The sequence below is a fragment of the Cyprinus carpio genome, chromosome A3 (genome assembly GCF_018340385.1).
Source record: "Cyprinus carpio isolate SPL01 chromosome A3, ASM1834038v1, whole genome shotgun sequence".
NCBI lineage: Eukaryota > Metazoa > Chordata > Actinopteri > Cypriniformes > Cyprinidae > Cyprinus > Cyprinus carpio.
Window position 1 is genome coordinate 1427072 of NC_056574.1, and position 21913 is coordinate 1448984.

At 38.0% G+C, this 21913-nt stretch overlaps 1 long non-coding RNA gene across 1 annotated transcript; it reads right to left on the minus strand.

Annotated features, from left to right (window-relative positions):
* Positions 1-10861: 10861 nt before the first annotated feature.
* On the minus strand, positions 10862-11570 carry LOC122138916. Its single transcript, XR_006155891.1, has 4 exons — positions 11478-11570; positions 11208-11385; positions 11011-11087; positions 10862-10908 (listed from the first exon to the last, which is right to left on the minus strand). It is a non-coding gene; the product is annotated as an uncharacterized LOC122138916 (long non-coding RNA).
* Between the last annotated feature and the right edge of the window lie 10343 nt (positions 11571-21913).

Below are 21913 nucleotides of genomic sequence, written 5' to 3' on the forward strand. Positions count from 1 at the left end.
CTTGTCTTCCAGGCCAGCTCGTACCACCTCTTGGCTATCTGATGTTCTCAGTGAGCATCTTTCTAAGCTCAGAACTGCAGAAAGAGTATGGCGCAAATCACAAAAACCTACTGACCTTAATGTATATCAATCAATCCTCTCTTCATTCTCTGCTAACGTCTCCACTGCTAAAAGGATATACATGTGCATCTCAATAAATAAGAATGTCGTGGAAAAGTTCATTTATTTCAGTAATTCAACTCAAATTGTGAAACTCGTGCACTGTTGCCCAGTGGTCCAAAGTCCTCTTTTCAGATGAGAGCAAGTTTTGTATTTTATTTGGAAACCAAGGGCCTAGAGTCTGGAGAAAGGGTGGAGAAGCTCATAGCCCAAGTTGCTTGAAGTCCAGTGTCAAGTTTTCACAGTCTGTGATGATTTGGGATGCAATGTCATCTGCTTGTGTTGGTACATTGTGTTTTTTGAAAACCAAAGTCACTGCACCCATTTACCAAGAAATTTTGGAGCACTTCATGCTTCCTTCTGCTGACCAGCTTTTTGAAGATGCTGATTTAATTTTACAGCAGGATTTGGCACCTGCCCACACTGCCAAAAGCACCAAAAGTTGGTTAAATGGCCATGGTGTTGGTGTGCTTGACTGGCCAGCAAACTCACCAGACCTGAACAAGAAGAAAATGAGAAGCAAGAGACCAAAAAATTCAGATGAGCTGAAGGCCGCTGTCAAAGAGACCTGGCCTTCCATACCACCTCAGCAGTGCCACAAACTGATTACCTCCATGCCATGCAGAATTGAGGCAGTAATTAAAGCTACATGAGCCCCTACCAAGTATTGAGTACATGTACAGTAAATGAACATATTTTCCAGAAGGCCAACAATTCACTAAAAGAAAAAAAAATCACAGGAGCATATTGCTAATTTTTTTTTGGTCTTATGAAGTATTCTAAATGGTTGAGATAGTGAATTGGTGGGTTTTTGTTAAATGTGAGCCAGAATCATCACAATTAAAAGTACCAAAGACGTAAACTTCTTCAGTTTGTGTGCATTGAATTCATTTAATACACAAGTTTCACAATTTGAGTTGAATTACTGAAATAAATGAACTTTTCCATGACATTCTAATTTATTTAGATGCACATGTGGATGAGCCCCAGACACAGATCTCCTGTAAAGACCTTGTCTCAGATGACCACTGGGACAAGACCACAGGAACCAGTTTAGTCCTCTGCACAATGTGACTTTGCTGCAGCCTGGAACTGAACTGCTGGTTTCGTCTGTTCAGAGGAGAATTGGCCCCCCAACTGAGCCTGGTTTTCCCAAGGTTTTTTCTCCATTCTCTCACCGATGGAGTTTTTGTTCCTTGCCGCTGTCGCCTCTGGCTTGCTTAGTTGGGGACACTTCATTTCCAGCAATATCGTTGACTTGATTGCAAATGATTGCAAAGATACTATTTAACCCTTGTGCATTGTTCAAATTCACTACCCTTTCATTATGTTCGGGATGAAAACATCCACTCAATTAAACTGCTGTAAAAATGTATGAGTTTAAATTTTTTTTTTGATTTTTTTTTGTTTTTATATTTTTATCAACCTCAGTCCTGATCAAAACTACCAAATGTTTTTAAAAAATCCAAGATTTTAACTCTTTAATTGCTATGTTCATAAATGATGTCACTGATTTGGGGGAAAAAAAACAAACAAAATGACTTATTTTCAGTATAAAAGTTATTGTGGCTGGATTTTTTTTTTTACTTTTTATAACAGTCTTGGGCATGTCAAAGATTAGTAGCAACATTGGCTTTGATGCATTTTTAGTTTTTGTGCAGCATTAGATTTAAATTTAAATTTATTGTTGGTGGTTTTTGCCCCATTGACTTCCATTATAAATGACATTTTTTGATTGCAAAGCCATGACACCATATAATCATGCATTCTTGATTGTTTGTGGTTTTCCCTGTTGGGAAGAGGTAAAATTTGTTATTTTTACAGTTGATCACTAGGTGGGACCATTAACCCTTTAGAAAGGCCTGTGCAAAAAAAGCTTAGTTTCTGACTTGTATACAGTAGGTGGACATCCAAAACGTCGTTTCTACCGCCGCTCGTACCGCCGCCGCGGCGTCTGCAAAGTGCATTTGCAGCTTTTGACCGCTGAGTGGCGCTTTAATCACAAGTTTTCAAACAAGCGCATCAAAGCAACCACACATCAAATAGACGTCAGCTTTGCCTCACCAAAGTGCTATATTTGACTGCAGTCGGGGAAAATGAAAGAAAAAATATTTAATATTCACAGATGAAAGTTTAGTCCTTATGAAGATATGTGCGTTTCTTAGAATGAATTCAAGCAGGATAATGTCAAGCCTATGAGCCTGTGCTTATATTTTCTCTACACCATATTTTAGATTAGACACGTTAAAATAGTGTGCAGTATTATTTATATAATATGAATTATGTGTTATATTATTAAAAAAGAAAATGTGGTTTACTTTGCATCGGAGCATTAAAAGTGGTATCCGCCTATTGTGAGCTAGGCTTGCGTGTTTTTATAATTTATTTCTTTATTTTAGTAAAACGTAAGGCATTGTATAATTTCGCTCCCATTATTTAGGCCTAATTAAAACAAGAAACGAATAAATTAAAGCTGCACGATTTAACTAAATCATTGCAACTCTAAAGAATGGATGGATTAATACAACGTCCTCACTTATCAACAAAGTGCACACGATGTAAAAAAAAAGGAGCTTCATTAATTGACAACTTCAGTGATTTTAAATGGAGTCTTCTTTGCTTGCTTTCATATAATTTAAGTAAAGTTAAAATAAATAAATAAAATAAATAAATAAATTGCAGCCGCATTTAAATGCATAATATAAAATGTATAATATTCCGTAAAAATATCAGTGCAAGATTTGCTCTGCATGATGCTGAGTGCACGTGCAGCATTTATTCTTATTTGTCTACATATTTTATCTTCTTTACAAATCTTGTTTGGTTTTATTTTGGATAATTGCATGTAAAAAATTATTTACTTTGTAATGCATATGCAAATTGTGAATTATTATTCATATTCAAGTGTTTGTGCAAAAATTATTAATGCGCACGCATGACAGGGAGGCGCCCTCTCGATCACCTGATTTTTTCCTAATAATGAAATAACTGAAAATCTGGATGTCTCACATACATGAGAAATATATCTACAGAAAGCTTGAAATGTCTTTTAAACGAATCAATTCAAAACGAAAGCATTATGTAATCTGTGAAGGTTGTATTTCTCTTTAGAAGCGCGTCCATGTGGAGAGAGAGTCAGCACTGTGAATTTCATCTTGCAGCCGACAAGAAAACATTTGTTTATTAATAAATAATTAAAATGTCTCCTTTTTCATAATTATTAGGCTACTTCTGCCTGTGCTTTGTGACAAACTTAATGCATATTCTTGAGCGTGGAATATATTAAGGCTGGATTATAGTTGTAAATTTAATATTTAATATTTAATAACTTGCGATTAGTTGAATAATGACAAATGAACGACTATAGAAAAATCTTACGTGGGAAGCAGACCTATTAAATACCCTCTAGACATCTCTGTTAAAGTTTTTAAAGAATTTTATACGCGTTTGTGCATAAATTCCTCTTTCAGAACGGTCTGTAATGGAGAGATGCCTTAACACTGATTTTTCCTCTGAAACACAAAAAACGAAAATTGAAATAAAATAAATAAGTTATGTTTTGAGAATGATTGGGCTCAAGCCTCCCCCGCGCGTTTGAGACACGCTGCCGAACAGAGTATGAGCGGAGCGGTGTTATTCTGACTGAAGAGGAGCGGATTTTTTAAAAGTCGGAGCGTCGTGGTTTTCACTCGCTCCAGCACTGCTCCATCACGAATACAATTCATGCCAACAGCCCGTAATATAACTGCATATTTAGCAAGAATTCACATGATAATCATATTTAGCTATAGCTTGATACAGATGTATCTCTCCGATCAGAAGATTATAATGACGGCAATAGTCGAGCGGGATGTTACAGGCTAGTTCTCAAGGAGTTTGTCTTCCTTTTACTGATTATTTTCGGGGTTAAAGCATGATTTAAACAGTTACAGCACATTCACACGTAATCGCTGTCGCAATAATGCATTCAAACAAATGTAATCTTGCAGTAGGCTACTTCATCTGTATCTGATTTTGAATGAGCAGAAATCTGTAACAAATTCATCGATCTGTAGATAAAATAACTGACGAAAATGTAAACTGTTATTTTCATTACAAACAAAATTAGCGCAGCAGAAAGCAGCAATTATACCTTTTAATGCTGACAATTTTATTAGTTTGGCGTTTGGTAGGACAAAAAGTTTGCACACAATCAGGGGCGTCGCACCCGTGGGGAGGAGCGTCTCGCTGCAGCCTGCGGTGGACATCCAACCCGGCCCACATCCAAGTGTGACGTCACAGACCACGCCCATGTCAAAATACGTCACATTCTCAATCATTTTGAAACAGGAAGAAGCATCGATAATAAGATAATTTGTATTGTTTGCCAACCGCTAAAAAAAGAAGCTGTTGTTTGCCGTGTCGGTAAGTAAAAAAAAATATCTTTGGTCTTTACCAAACGTTGACAACTTTAGAACGTGTCCGTCATTTGTGTGCATGTGCATAAACAACAGTAAGTATTTTTAATTTCAACTTCACACAGGCACGTTATTGCTAGCAACAAATATACTTTATATATATATATATATATGTATATATATATATATATATATATATATATATATATATATATATATATATATGTGTGTGTGTGTGTGTGTGTGTGTGTGTGTGTGTTTGGGGGTGGGGGGTGAGATGAGTGTTTTTATGTTGGGGGGTCTATATCCACACATGTATGTATATATGTATGTATGTATTCGTGGCATGCATGCGTACACACACACACACACACAAATACATATATATATACATACATACATGTGTAGATAGATAGAGAGACAGATAGATAGATAGATAGAAGGCACAAGTCTTACAACATAAAATCAATTATGAATCAATGTGCAATATATATTTATACCCTTCCCCCCCCACACATAACACTCATCTCACCCACTCAGACACACACACTTCATCCCTCTCACACATATGTACTTACCTGCCCCCCCCCACCACCACCACCACAACCACACACACACATACATATGACATCTTTAATGATATACTCTGATCACAGTACCCATGCACAGTAACTTGGTTGGGCAACCGCATCATTTCATTATGTCTTGCTGGATAACTCTGTGTATGTCACAAATTATCTTTGTATTCTTCTATATTAACGAAAAGATCACATAATGTTTGTTTGTCATGTTTTACAGCATTCTACACATTTTCAGTCCAAGCCTGATGCAGAGCAGTTCTCCCGGGTTAAGGGGTCCCTGCTGCAGTTTCACCAGTAAAGAAAATTACTTTTTACAGTTCACTTGAAGGACCACATAAGCCATGCAGTGATGCATCGAGGTATGGTGAGAGCATTTCTTTAGATATTGATTGATTTTTGTGGTTTAAAATCATAAATATGTTTATGTAGAATGATGAGGTAAATAATTTTTAGTGGACACATATATCCCCCCAACACGTATGTATTCTCTATTTTTAACAGGAGCGCCAAGAGGACATAAAGTGGAAGTTTGTAAGGGACATTGGTCCAGCGTGGTACAGAGTCATCGTGGGTTATTCTGTGGGGAGGTGACAGGGCCTGCCGTTTCTCCAGATGGAAAGTAAAAATCAACAGAATGCCATCAAAGACTACCTGGAGGGAGAATCGGAGGATATATTGAAGCAAGGAATCTCTCTGTGTAGTCTATGTATGTATGTGTGTGTACTGCATGTCAAGAACTGTTTATCTGATCATTCAGCTGTTCATTCAGCTGCTCAGACTTTATAATATTTGGAGCATACCTTTTGTTAAACAACCAGTCAAAAGTTTTTTGAACAGTGAGATTTCTTTTATGTTTTTAAAGAAATATCTTCTGCTCATCAAGCCTGCATTTATTTAATCGGAAGTACAGCAAAAACAGTCCAATTTTAAAATATTTGTATAATATTTTGCCTTTTGTAATATATTTTGCTATTTAAAATAATAATTTTCTATATTTCTATTAAAATGAAATTTATTCCTGTGATTTCAAAGGTGACTTATTCCAGTCACATGATCTTTCATTCTAATATGCTGATTTGATGCTCAAAAAACATTTTATTATTATTATTATGTTAATACACTGAAGACTGGAGTAATGATGAAGAAAATTCAGCTTTGATCACAGGAATAAACTGCATTTTAAAATACATTCAAATAGAAAGCAGTTCTTTTAAATTGTAAAAATATTTAACATTACTGTTCTGTTTTTGCTGTGTTTTGAATCAAATAAATCCTGGTGAGCAGAAGAGACTTTAAAAAATAATAAAAATCTTACTGTTCAAAAACTGGTGGTGTATATTATTATTATTATTTTTTTTATTTTTTTTTTGTAAAATTGTACATGTAATTATTTTTGTAAAATAATAAATATAAAAATACCCAATGAAACAATGGATGCCTTTTTCATTCATCTTTAAGTATGTGGAGGACCTGGACATGTTTCATATCAAGTTGTGATGAACAAGGCCTGAAGGTCAATGTCATGTTACTTATATAATCTATCAATGCAATCTTTATTCAGCCTAAGTATGTGTAGCCTACTGCATATGGGGAACTGTTGATTCTATCATTCAAATGTTAACACTTTATGATAAGTGGAATAAATCTTTAGAAAATTAAATGACAATTATACAATACCAACTTTTACAAATATTTTTGGATACTTTTACAATACCAAAATCTAATTGTCCCCTTTAAATTTGATGCATTTCAATTTTGCCTTGGGTAGGTCAAAATCGTTTTTTAATAAATGTGAATTTATCTCATTACATAAATGAACAAGGTAAGGTTTAAAAGTTTTAATTGACAATAAGCCTACTTTAATCAACATAAGCGTTTTAGGAGCTGTTATGATGACAAAATCAGCTCCGTATATTAGACATATTAAATATATATTAGATTTAAGTTGTGCCATTTTAGCCTAGACATCCTTTACAAAAAATAAGAAAACGTGTATTAGGTAAAACGAAGGACAATATTATTTTATTTAGATCCCATTAACTTCCATAAATTGCTTCAACATACTTCTGGGTTTCCAGGTACGGGGATGGGGAAATCACATGAGGAGACGTATTTGATACGGGCGTGGCTTTCGTTTACGTCACACTTGGACGTGGGTGGGGTTGTGTCGGGATGGGCGTGACTTCTGACGTCACACTTGGATGTGGGCGGGGTTGGATGTCCACCGCAGGCTGCAGCGAGCCCTACTTGCCCGTGGGGGATGTGGGTGTTTTAACACCCACACTTTTCCCGGTGAGAGGGTTCAACACCCGCACTTTTTCTGCAGTTTTTCCACAGTTTTGCACAAACGCCTAACTACAGTCGCTCCTCTGTTTCTCTGGCCGCTCTGTGTCTGCGGTCGCTGCGGCTGCCTCCTCTCCCCGTCCCTCTCAAACTTGACACCGGCTTTGAGTGTGACCGGCTGATGATTGGCCGTCCCTCTCAAACTTGACATCGTCTCCTGGTGTGTTAGATTTATCGGTCAGCTCGTGCTGAGGAGGCGTATATCTGGAGTTTTTAACAAAAATAATTTCCCCCTGAGATTATTAAAGTATTTCTGATTCTGATTCTTTAGCAAGTCTACTGTTGTGTATTTGTACAACAGAGTTTTGACTTATTTTCCGTGTGTTCCGAGTGTGTAAATCTTTATTACAAGCAAATGCACGGTTCTTAATGAACTTTGTTTTTCTGCTTCCATAAAAGTGCATAGGCCTATATCATGTTGCCTCGTTTATCTAAAGGTGCTCTTTTTCTTGTTTTAAACCTAGCCAAAAACCCGTGTGTTGCGTGTATAACACAGAAGCCTTTAATTAGTATTCATTTATTGTGAAATTACTGCATTTCCGTGTCAATCCATGTTAATTTTTACCGCGAACAATGCGCTGTCATTTCAATTCAGCGCATGCAGCACAGCAAAAATAGACTCGGTACGTAAACGATTGCTGCACTGCTGCAGACGCACTGCTCCTGGAACGAACTGACGGACCACAACTGCGTGAACGCTGGAATCCATTAACATGGGTGCGTAAAAAAAAAAAAAAAATGCAACGCATATGCAGTGCAGACGGAGTATGTGTGAAACAGGCGTAAGGTTGTTTGCAACTTGTGCAATGCGGAATTAGTTTACTGTAGGAGTTCTTCCAGTCTCAAGTACCACCTAAACGCAAAGCATCCCTTAGCTAATGCAGAAGATGCCGGGCCAAGCAATGTAGCGCAGGGGGAAGAGTCGACGTCAAACTACTATGTTTGAGTGCAGCACAGCTCTATCAGTACTAACAAGTACATACTTATTGAACATAATTTGAATGCCTTCGGCAGAATTCAAATGAGCCATTTTAATCTAGATTAATCTAGATTAATTCCAAGATTACATTGAGAGTAATCTAGATTAAAAAAAATAATCTATGCCCACCACTAGTTTTTATACTTATCTAGTATCACTCATTTAAATGGGAAGCTTTTTATATCTTGTATGTTATACATTTTGTGCCCCTCTGTCACTGTATTCATCGTTTTTATTGTTAATAAACAAACCACATGCATCCCTTTTTATTTTTATATGGTTTCTACGCCCCTGACATGCATCCCCTAATGTTTTTGAAATGTTGAACTCTCCTGTAATTTAATTAATTAATTAATTTATTTATTTTTATTTTATTATTATAAGCTATTATGAACATAACATTTCAACTTTAGCTATGGAGTGAAGGCGGAGCAGTGTTTCTGGTATCAATGAACCGCGGAGCTTAGTGATTATTAAATGCTAGGAACGCGGGGGGAACGCGGAGGGAAATTGTTGCTGCTCCACTCCGCTCACAAAGGCCTACTGTACTGAGTGAGAGAGATGTTTCGCCCTATATGAACAAGGCCGTCCAGTGTAGACACGGTTAGACAGTGTCTGCTATATTTACAAATAATTGATATAAGAAATAAAAATAAATACATAACCTAAACCAGCGGCATAACGGAATGAAAATATAGACTAGGAAATTGATTTAGGCCTACACTTGGTCTGTCCTCCGTCAATGACACTGACTCACTGCGGAGTTGCCAGTTTTAATCTGAACAGCTCTTAACGCCGAGTGGATGGTTAGATGCATGATGGGCTAGTATTAAAAAATAATATATTGTTATATTAAAACTTGTTTTGAACAATTTCTTTGTCATTTGAATATTGATTTTAAGTAGGGAGGCAAAAAAAAAAATCGATTTAAATTGGAAATCGTATTTTTTTTGTGAAAAAGTTAAGGCAACTTCCTCTGAAATTAAGTTATAATAACTAATAAACTTTATTGCGCTATACAGTAGTCAACATTTGAAGTGGATCAAACCTTTCTTTTAAAGTTGTCCTAAAACATGTTCTGCAAGTTTGAAACCCTCATAGACTGTCCATATGAAAGAGCAAGAGATTCACACCTTTATCTCGACCCCCACAAGTTATACAGAACTACCCCCAGCCCCCTCCAGCTGGACTGAACTCGGTCTGTTTGTTGGCTGTGAGGAGCGGTGTGTTGTCATGTTACTGGGTTGAAACATGCCTGCATTCACAGCAGCCTTACTCTTTTTATTCATTATTTTCCCGCAGCCCATATTATTATTTTCACTAGACCAAAATAATATCAAATTATCAATTGATAATTAATCAATTATTTTTGCCAAAATCTTTGTTATTTGTGAACGTAGGCGTTTGCGGAAGGCTTTAAGACCAAGCAGAATCCTCCGCTAGCTGCTCCCGCTTCACAGCGAGCATGACTCGCGCTAACTGACCCAGCTTCACCTTCCGCGGTTTGATTTTACTAAATCGGAATAAGAGACAAATGTTCAATCAATTATAATGGTTTCTTTCTTGCAAGAAAGGCTCACAGTCGCACAGTCAGTCAAGAGAATGTGAGAGTGCTCGCCAAGATGGGAGGCTTTCTACCTCTTTATATCTCTGCTACTCATAACATAGATAACATAGGGCAACAGGCAAGGCTCCTAACCTACTGAACCTTTTTTCTGCCTTATTAGGAAAGAAAATTTTCCACTTTATGGAGCGCTATTGATCCTGTAACCAAACAGATAAAATAATATGTAGAAAATCTCAATTTTACCAGTTTACTGTCATTTTATTGTCATTTGTCTCTCTATACAGTCATACCTGGTTGGAACCATTTTTTTGGATCCCTGGAAACTAACTTTGTCTGGCTGTTCACACTTGGGGAAGAGGTGGTTATCATGAACATGTACATTTTGTATGTGGTTCTGCAGTGAATTCCACTTCGCCACCTTTTCTGGCCCAGACTCAGAGGAAATCGCACTCCAGTAAACATGGTTTTTGATGCTGTGCAACCATTTTTTCAGCACCTCGCAGTCCTTAATTTTTGAAAGTTTGTCAAGTTTTTTAGATAAACCTATACAAAGTAAATGCTTTGTTGTACAATCATTATTTCAAGATAATCAAATTACCCCAAAAATAAAAATTTACAAGTTAGGTTGAAACAGTTAAACACAATTAATTTAACAAGAATCAACTTTGTATTTGATTAATAATACAAAGATAATTAATTACCTTTCTCAAAGTGCCACACGTCATAGAACTGAGTGATATTGCGGTCCCTCGGGTACTTCTGAATCTGTGGATGGCGATCGGTGACTATGTAGTCAACAGCTAAACCATTAGAATATGGGTTGTTTTTTAAATGTTTAAATCCTTCCTTTTCCATATGATAACTGCCACCAACCTCGTTGCTCTGTTGTTGGGTACACAACATTTCAAATGTAAGAGTATAAACAATAACAGATTAAAGAAAGTGTAACAATTTTTTTTTTTTAAATGCTTAGGGATTACTAACCTGAACTAGTTGAAGATCCAGAATTTTGTTGGTTTCCATGTGCATAATTGTGTAGCTGCCAAATTTGGCTGAGTGTCCTATTGTAAACATCAATCATATATAGAACATCACTGAGAACATCAGGATCATAATATTTTAGGAAAACTCAAAGACTATAAAATAAACAGCGTGAATTTTTTTATATACTTTAAATGTACCTGGCGTGTCAGCACGCATATCTCCAGCCAAAGCAACATAACCTCCCTCTTGCAGCTGTCTTATAAGATTCTATTGATCTTGGTTCCACTTGTGTATTATGGTAGGCTCAATGAAATTCCTGGCATGAATCCTAAAAGTTACAAAATGCATCATCTGGAGCTTCATGGCCTTGAAAATCTATTAACATAGAAATCAAATAACATTGATACAGTACATACATACTGAAACAACACAATACTTTTTTGTGAATTTTATTGTAATTGTAATACCTCCTCTAGTTGTTTAAAAGATCCACCGGTAAAATACGTTGCAGCAGACAATAGCAGGTTTCCAAGTGGGGTACTCCCTACAATGGGCTGGCTTCTGCCACTGACTGTCTGTGGTAGTTACACTTTTCACAAAGCTGGGTGAATGCAACAAAAGTCCCCCTTCGTCTGCTCTGGACAACACACTTTGTCTTACAAACTGGACAGGACACAAACAGCTCTCGAAGACAGCTTTCAAACTTTCTGTTCAGGCTTTCTCAAGCCAACTTAAAGTTTGTCTTGACGAACTTTTTTGTCCAGTTGTTTTACTCCCTGACCGAGGGCACCCTTGGCACAGACGCTCTGGCGCACAGCTGGCCGCTGGGCCTGCGCAAGTATGCATTTCCCCCAGTGAGGCTTCTTGCACAGACGTTGTGCAAAATCAGGGAGGACGAGGAGCAGGTCCTCAAGGTTGTGCCGTTTTGGCCCGGCCGGACCTGGTTCCCCGAACTTGTACCCCTCGCGACAGCCCCTCCCTGGCCAATTCCTCTGAGGAAAGACCTTCTTTCTCAGAGACGGGGCACACTCTGGCACCCGCGTCCTGATCTTTGGAACCTACATGTGTGGGTTCTGGACGGGTCACAGAAGGTTTAGTTACCTTGCCACCTAGAGCTTAGAGCTTTGTCTACCAGACACGCCTATGCTCTGAAGTGGAACCTCTTCATCACCTAGTGTTCTTCACATCGTGAAGACCCCTGGAGTTGCCCGATCGGGTCAGTGCTTTCCTTTCTTCAGGAAGGGTTGGAACGAAGGCTGTCTCCTTCCACCCTGAAGGTCTATGTGGTCGCCATTTCAGCTCATCATGACCCTGTTGATGGTAAGTCTCTTGGGAAGCATGATCTGATCATCAGGTTCCTGAGAAGGGCCAGGAGGCTCAATCCGCCCTCATCAAGTTCCCTCTTGGGACCTCGCAGTCATTCTATCGGCACTGCAGAGGGCTCCCTTTGAACCCTTGCTCTCAGTAGAGCTTAAGTTTTTATCATTGAAGACTGCGCTCCTGACGGCTTTGGCTTCGGTTAAGAGGGTCGAGGACCTGCAGGCATTTTCCATTGACAAAGCGTGCCTGGAATTCGGGCCGGCTAACTCTCACGTTATCTTGAGACCCCGGCCTTGATACGTGCCCAAAGTTCCCACCACTCCTTTTAGAGATTAGGTGGTGAACTTGCAAGCGCTGCCCCCGGAGGAGTTAGGTCCAGCCCTGGCGCTGCTCTGTCCAGTACGTGCACTCCACACTTACGTAGACAGAACTCAGTGCTTCAGGACCTCAGACCAGCTCTTTGTTTGTTACAGAGGCCAGCAGAAGGGAAAGGCTGTCTCCAAGCAGAGGAGATATTATAATAATAATAATAATAATAATAATAATAATAATTATAATAATAATAAACTTTACTTTATATAGCGCCTTTAAAAGTAGCATCTCAAAGCACTTTACATAAAAATATGAAAATAAAAGATACACATAACAGTGCAGGCAGTAAAAAACTAATCAAACAAAAAAAAAATAAAAAAAATAAAAAGCCAATATAATAACAAACAAAGTAATCACATGAATCACATAAAATCTATCCTAAAAAAGTATGTTTTAAGGGACGATTTAAAAACACTGAGGGATTCTGCATTCCTAATCTCAGAGGGCAGGGAATTCCACAACTTAGGAGCCAAAGAAGTACAAGCCCAATCACCAATAGTTTTTAGCTGTGTTGTTTGGACAGGTGAAAGGACCCGCTTCAGAAGAACGTAGAGCATGTATAGGAGTGTAGGGGGTTAAAAGCTCACACAAATATTGAGGGGCCAAATTATTAAAGGCCTTATAAGTGAGCATGAGGATTTTAAAATCAATACGAAAACTAACAGGAAGCCAGTGCAATTTTTCCAGGATAGGTGTGATGTGCTCCCTTGCACTGGTCCTAGTTAGAATTCTAGCAGCTGAATTTTGTACCAACTGTAATTTACTTAGTGTAGCTTTAGAAACTCCAGCAAGCAATGCATTACAATAATCAATGCGTGAGAAAACTAAAGTGTTGATTAACATTTCAGAGAAATGTCAACATGGGACGTAATTTGGCAATGTTTCTGAGATGAAAAAATGATGCTATGACTGTGTTACGAACATGATGGTCAAATGTTAAATTGGGGTCAAATATCACCACCAAAATTTTTAGTTTAGTTTGGAATTGTAAAGCAGAGCCATCCACACTTAAGGTTATGGACTCTGCTTTTACCCAACTGATGAGGTGAACCAATAAGCATCACTTCAGCCTTGTCACTGTTTAGACTGAGAAAATTTTCAGACATCCATTTTTTAATCTCAGTAAAACATTGAGAAAGAAGAGACACAGGCATATTGACATCAGGTTTTGAATGATCAAAACCTGATGATCAAAAATCAACTTCACAACAAATCCTTTAAATTTAACAAATTTTTTTATCAGAGCAGAAAAGGAATTAAAATATATAAGTCTGATGGATAAATATAATTGCAGTATATAATAATATAGGCTTAGCTATAAACAAACAAAAAAAAATAAAGGAATAATAATTTAAAGCGAAACAATAAGGTAAGGTTGGGCTCTCTCATTCAGGAGAAATCCAAACGTTTCCATATTCGTGATTTTGAGTGTTTTGCTAAATGTTGGGTCAGTTTGCGCGCGTCCCAACATTTAGCAAAACAGGAAAACATTCAGTCTGCCTGAAGGAAGACGTATTTCATTGTAAGTTAATGCTGTTAAATAGAGAGTTAATTAGAGAGAGAGAAAAAAAAAAAAAAACTAGTGTAGGCTATTCTTAAACTTGGAGCTCATTATATTGAAGTACAAATCCAAACACGAGACGCAAACCTACACTCTCAGTGTTCTTTCACTGAAAAGTATGCATTTTATTTATTTATTTACAGGCTATATGGTTGAAATAGTAATATTTCAGTTGAAAACTTTAAGCGCCATTGTTTAAAAAAATGCATCAAATGTTTCATAGACCTTCAGTTGTCATGCTTTGAAATCCCATGCCATTTGTAATTTCACTGTATTTTCACCTCCTAAATTACTACACCAATTCTATAATGGTAAAATTTATTCAGACCGATGGCATTTTTTATGACATTATTTATTTTTATTTTTAATTTTTAGAATAGGCTAATTGAAGCCTACATAAATGGATTTATCAAAACAAATATAACTTTTTAACTGCAGTCAGATATAGGCCTATATTATTGTACATTACAAATATTTGGATCGTCCCTTATTTTATTAAAGAATAAATACTTATTTTCTTCAAGAATAAACATTGTAAATAAATAATTAAAGAAAGAACCCTCTATTAGCCCTTATTTGTAGGTTGTAGGAGATATGCGAGCAATTCATAGATTTAAAAAATAAAAAAGTGGGGTGCTTTGGTTTCAGAAAACGAATACACCTCGTAAAAAAATGGCTATGATGTAAAAGTCATGCTAACTTATTAATTCATAGAAATAATTTAAGCAATTAAAACCTTTTTTATACTAGATTCAACTTGAATTTCAATGCAATTACACTGACTTTAAAATCTCAAGGAGTTTATAAGTTGAAACGGTAAAATGTCACAGTGCATGTTAAATAGCCTAAATGAACTTGTATCTTATATAGTATCCGAAGACTTGATTGCATGTTAGCATAAAACTAACAATTTATTATTTTTTTTTTTTTTATGAACAATTCCTGTATAAAATGTGACAGCAACCTTTATATCAAACATTTTGAAATCGTCCACAGCTGAACAACGAGAGAGTTATATTTGTTTTGTTCACGAAGTGAATGTGATGCACAAAGTCACTTTTAGATGCAATGGAAAAATAAAGCTGGATAAAAACATAAACGAAAACACGCTAAAAAATAAATTACATTTGTGAGAGTTGCATTTTATTACATTCAGAAATAATAACGGCAGGCCTAATAATGCTATAGGCTAATGTACCAACAGGACATTTTTAGTTCCCTTCACTTTACAACAAATCCTTTAAATGTAAAACATTTATCAGAACAGAACAAGAATTACAAATATATAATTCTAATGGATAAATATAATTGCAGCAGGCTATATAATAATATAGGATTATAAACAACAACAAAAATAATAATTAAAATAATTTAAAGCGATAGGCTACATAATGTAAGGTTGGGCTTATCGCTCTCATTCGGGACAAATCCAAACATGTTGCCCATTTGAAGCTAAACTCTTATTTATTAGGTAAAATAGACTTTGGATTTCACACGTGTTTCAGTATCGACGGGAAAAAAATCATAATTAGCAAAAATATGCCAAAGTGGCCCGCTGCTCACGCCGCATGGCTCGGTGAACGACTGCTGTTTCTAATGAATATGTGCGCGTGAAGGCACCAGCGCGATCAAAGTCACAATTCACAATTATTGGTCACACAGTAAAGGCATAATTCAAAAATGCAAAGTGTTTGCAGTTTGAAAAATCAAGAATTATAACAGAGTTAATAAGAATTATTTGTAAATGCTGGACCGTTCTCATTACGCTCTGCAAATGGAACCTGAAGATTATTATTATTTTTTTTTTTTAACCAAGAATGAACGGAATGAAAAATTTTAATCCGTATATATATATATATATATATATATATATATATATATATAATGACTGTTTAAAAACAATAGCATGCATAAGAGCCTTTGTGTAAAGGGCTTTCTTTAAATTTTTGATGAGTAGACTGTAGCCTAAGACTATCCTATTTTTTTAATGGCTTTTAAGGATATTATGATGTATATTATAATGTTATTGTTGTTTAACGTCTTCCTTTCATTTTACAATTACATTCAGTTCGCAATCCGTCCCTTTGCGCCACCTGGTGGTAATTTCGCGAATGATTTTAACACGCGACTGATTTGCAGTTAACGCCGCGGCCCTGCGGCGGTGGTACGCGCGGCGGTATTACCCATTTTGGATGTCTACCTACTGTATGAAGCTATATGGAGTATAACAGCAAATTATAGTGTTTGTGTGTGTGAGAGATTCTTGATTGTTGGTGGTTTTCCCTGTTGGGAAGAGGTAAAATTTGTTATTTTTACAGTTGATCACTTGGTGGGACCATTAACCCTTTAGATAGGCCTGTGCAAAAAAAGCTTAGTTTCTGGCTTGTATATGGAGCTATATGGAGTATAACAGCATATTATATTGTGTGTATATATGTGTGTGTGTGTGTGAGAGAGAGAGAGAGAGAGAGAGAGAGAGTGAGAGAGAGAGAGAGAGAGTGTGTGTGTGAGAGAGACCTTTGCGCTCTTACCTTGATGTATTTGAGAAAATCAAAATGTACACCTCTCTCTCTCAGAACTACATGGAGTAAACAAATGTGTAATTATGCACCTGCTGCCTTTTAATGGTGGTGATAAGTATAGACTAAACAAAAGCAAAGTACGTGGATTTAAACACTTGCATACCATCCTGCTGGTCATTTGATGGTGAGAAGAGCAGCAAGCAACACAAGAAAGGGCTTGACTTGTACCAAAGTTTTAGAAATGATTATGCAGCTTGACCCCTCCAGCGAGCTGCAGCTTATTTGAAGTTGGTATTGCATTTTGGTTCATAAAACATTATGTTCATAAATCTGATGCAAAGTAGATTTTTTTTTACAGGATTTTAAGGTTTTAAACTGGCTTTACCATTAAGAAAAGACAAGCATTTCACACATAGGCCATCAGTACTTTTCACCATCAAAAGGCAGCAGGTGCATAAACACACTTCTTTTTTTTTATTGTTTACTCCATGTAGTTCTGAGAGCTGAGGTGCATATTTGGATTTTTTCTGATACATCAAGGTAAGTGCACAAAGGTCTCTCTCACACTTTCTCTCTCTCTCTCTCTCTCTCTCTCTCTGGTGCATGCTGGGAGGTTGTGGGGAGTTGAGCGCGTGTTTGAGAGCGTTGCTGAGAGTGATTGTGAATAATCTTTCAGTGTCTTTTCTTTATATTTCTCTTCTCTTCTTTCCTCTTTTCCCCTCGGGTTGAGTGTAGGAAGAGGAGTTTTTTCGTGGTTGTGTGTGTGTGCGCGGTGTGTGGTCGCCGGGATGGCGGCTGCTCACGCGCAGGGAACGCCGACTCTGTCACTTCGAAACGGCTGCAGGTGTGTACCTGAGTCCGGGGTGACAGTGGAGGATTTGCTCTTGATTATCGGTCAGAAAATTGGTTTTAAAAACATCGTCTCTGCTTCCCGGGTTAAACAAAGCGGTTGTTATGTTTTTAAAATCTGAATTACTCGTAAATGAGTTGACAAAAACAAATCTTTTGTTTTGCTTGTAAACAAAGTTTAGCGCTTCCGGCTATGCCAGCACTTCATCTTGTACACTAGGTGGCGGTAATACTCCTAAGGAGTGAGCAGCCAGTAACAAGTAGTAGTAGAAGAGAGACCGTCGTCAGTTTAGTTCTCGCGCATGCGTCATGGAGCTCTCGTGAACGAACGTCAGAGGCCTACAAGAGAGAAAATGAATAGTTGAATAAAGTCGTTCTTTTGTTTGTTTTTTTTCGCACGAAAAGTATTATCGTCGCTTGAGAAACGTACGGTTGAGCCACTGTAGTGGCATGGACTATTTAAACATTTTCTTCACTGACTTTCTGGACGGACAAGTTTGGGCCCCCTTAAAGCCAATGGAGGAGTATTCCAGCGCTCATATTTAATCACAAAAATATTAATTTGTGATCCGAAGATGAACGAAAGACTTACATGGTTGGATCAACATGAGGGTGAGTAATTACTGACAGAATTTTCATTTTTGGGTGAACTATCCCTTTAAGACATCGTCCTAGCCACACATTGATATCCAGTGAGTGATGTGTGTGTTTCGTCTGCAAGCATAAGATGATATGCTACTGCTGCCTGCCGGTGTGGTGCAGTAAAATGACAGACGGGGAGACATTAATTAATTTCTCATCTCAATTTTATGCTGGTTTTATTGTTACACATGATGCGGACTTGACTGTACTCAGAATATTTTCCAAGTCCAAAATGTTCAAGCCTGTGTCAAGTCCGAGTACAAATTCACCCGAGTGCATGACAAGTCCGAGTTCATTCAAAATTGGACTCGAGTCTGAGTCCAAGTTCGAGTACCCCAACTCTACAAAGTAGGGAACATTTAACTGTTCATGAGGTAGATTACTTGGGGGAAGAAACTGCCTGGCTGTCCTGGTATTTGTGGCTCTGAAGGGCTGGTCAGATGGCAAAAGTTCAAAAAGGGGATAACTTAGATGTGAGGGATCCAGAGTGATTTTCTGAGCCCTTTTTAGTCCAGATGTTGCAGGATGAAGTGCAGTCCCATGTTGCCTGCATCATCCACTGACCTGTTTGCTCAGTAAGCAAACTGCAAGGGGGTCCAAGTGATGTCTTTCAGATAAGCCAGAATCAGTTTTTCAAATGATTTCATGACGACATTAGGGCCACAGGTCTGGAGTAGTTAAGTCCTGTTATATTGGGTTTCTATGGAACGGGGATGATGGTGGAGTGTTTGAAGCAGGAAGGGACTTCACAAAACTCCAGTGATCTGTTGAAGATCTGTGAAAAGATTGGGGCCAGCTGGTCAGCACAGGTATTCAGACAGGCTGGTGTCACACAGTCTGGGCCTGGTGCCTTTTTTCTTTAGTTTTTCCTGAAGTCCTGGTGCACATCGTCCTCACTGATCTGTAGTGCAGCAGTGGGGGAAGGGGGATTTCAGGAGGTGTTAACAGTTGTGTAGAGAGATGGTCAGAATGGGTGTGGGGGGTTTCGAATCTACAATAAAACTTGTTCAGGTCTTCGGCAAGTTGTTGATTCTCCTTAGTGCTGGGGGATGGTGTCTTGTAGTTTGTGATGGCTTTCAGACCTTTCCACACTGAAGCTGAGTAATTGGAAGTGAACTGATCTTCCAAATCTTTAGTGTAGCTCCTTTTAGCCGCTCTAATCTCCTAATTCAGTGTGTTCCTGACCTGATTATACAAGACTCTGTCCCCATTTCTGTAGGCATCCTCTTTGGCCTGACAAAGATGTCTGAGTTTTGCTGTAAACCATGGCTTATCATTGCTGAATGTTAAATAAGTCCCGGTAGGAATGCATATATCCTCACAGAAACTAATATACAATGTTACAGTCTCTGTGAGTTCATCCAGATCGGTGGTAGCAGCTTTAAAATCACTCCAATCAGGTCAAAACAGGCTTTTAAAACCTACTCTGTTTTATTGGTCCATCTCTTTACAGTCTTTACTACAGGTTTAGCAGATTTAAGTTTTTGCCTGTAGGTCGGTATAAGATGTACCAGGCGGTGATCAGAGAGCCCCAAAGATGTCCATGGGACAGAGCGATATGCATCCTTTATTGCTTTGTAACAGTGATCTAGCATATTACTGTCTCTGGAGGGACATGTAACATGCTGTCTGTATTTTGGCAGTTCACGGGAAAGATTTGCTTTATTTAAGTCCCCAAGAATGATTAAAACAGAGTCCGGGTGTTGATGCTCTGTCTCTGTCATCTAATCAGTGAGTTTTTGCAAAGCCAGATTCACGTGCGCTTGCGGAGGAATGTAAACACTCACGAGAATGAACGAGTGGTGAATAGAACGGTTTACAGTTAATGAAGAGCGCTTCTAGATTGGGACAGCACATCTTCTTTAACACAGTTACATCTGTACATCACCTTTCATTGATGTAAAAGCATGTATCGCTGCCGCACGATTTCCCCGTTGATTCCGCGCCGCTCTGAATAGCTGAAAGCTCACCAGATGGAGCGCTCTGTCTGGTATGGCGTCATTCAGTCAGGTTTCCGTGAAACATAGAGCAGAGTGTGAGAAATTGTCCTTATTTGTCCGGGAGAGCAGAAGTAGTTTGTCGGTTTTGTTGGGTAAAGATTTAGATGCTAGGCAAAGGCGTCCGAAATCTGCGCTTACTGTGCTTGACGAGCGCGCCGGCTTGCTTCCCCCGTGCATGTCCTGAAGCATTTGATCAGCGCAGCTTCTCCGCCAACTACAGAATTCTGCAAAACATCTGAATAATCAAAAACCCGTAGGAGATTTTGTGGTGTGTTCTGGCGAATGTTCAGCAGTTCATCCCTGGTGAAACTGATTGTGTTAAAAGAAAAAAAAAAAGGAAAAACTAACAAAAACACACTGAACAGCAAAGCATGCTGGCTGCCATGTGCAGCACCTTCTTGGAACCAAACTAATGTCAAGCGCATTGTTGTAGCGCAAAAGTACATTAATTTGATGCACGAGTGCAAATCTCTCAGCTCGCACGTGGATTTCATGTGCTCTCGTACTAAAGCCTTGGTTATACTTTTTGAGTGCACAAGAGTCTGTTAGGGTCCGCATGACGTAAAAATCATCATTGGAGGGTGTACGCGGAGGCTCAGAGCGGACATCCCGTGTGCAAGTTATATGAGTCAAAAGTAATGGGTTGACATACGCTGCTCTTGCCCGGAGGGTGTGCGTGCACTTAAAACGTGTTTGTTTCAGTGGTGAATTTATCCTCTCGCTCAAAGTGTGCATGTTTGGACTGGTTTTGGACTTCGGAATATAATGCTGATGAGTATTTCAATAATTTTAGTAACTCTTGTTTGAACATTGTTAACAACATTGCTCCTTTGAAATGTAAGCGTTCTAAAGAAAAATCTGCGCCCTCGTTTAATGACTCTATTCATTCACTCAGACGAGTATGTAGAAGGGCTGAACGCAAGTTTCGTAAGGACAGACTGCAGGTGTCTTACGAAACGCTAAAGGAGTCTTGTTTTTCAGAAGGCTATTAAGTCCTTGTCTGAAATAACCAGTCGCTCAGTCACCTGGAGTGTGTTTGATCACATTTCCTTAGAAAACCTGTAAAGATATTATTGCACATTTAAATCCCACCTCCTGTCATTATGATTTTATTCCTTCACATTTTTTAAAGCAAATTATAGATATCGTAGGGCCTGATCTTCTGTTTTTTTTTTTTTTTGTTGTTTTTTTTATCAATACCTTTTCTGAAGAAACCCAATCTTGATGTTTCCATGCAAAGTAATTTTAGACCAATTTCCAATCTCCTGTCAAATCCCTTTTATTGTTACATCACCACAGCACATGTTCCTTGGTGAGTGAAATTTTTGGGAGCGTGCTCCAGAAATTGCAGAAACAATTTACATATAACCATACAGACTTCAACAGATGACAATGTGCAATATGCACATACATATAGTCAGTACACACAGTGTACTATTAGACATACTTACAGTTAGCACTACACATTATACGCAATATATACATACAGTTAGCACTACACATTATACACTGTACACAGTATGTACACATTCTACATTATGTAGACATATATACACATAAAAATATGCTAAGGTGCAACAGAATATACATGAACTGGATACACAAAATGTCATGGATGTGCATTGGATGGTATCCAG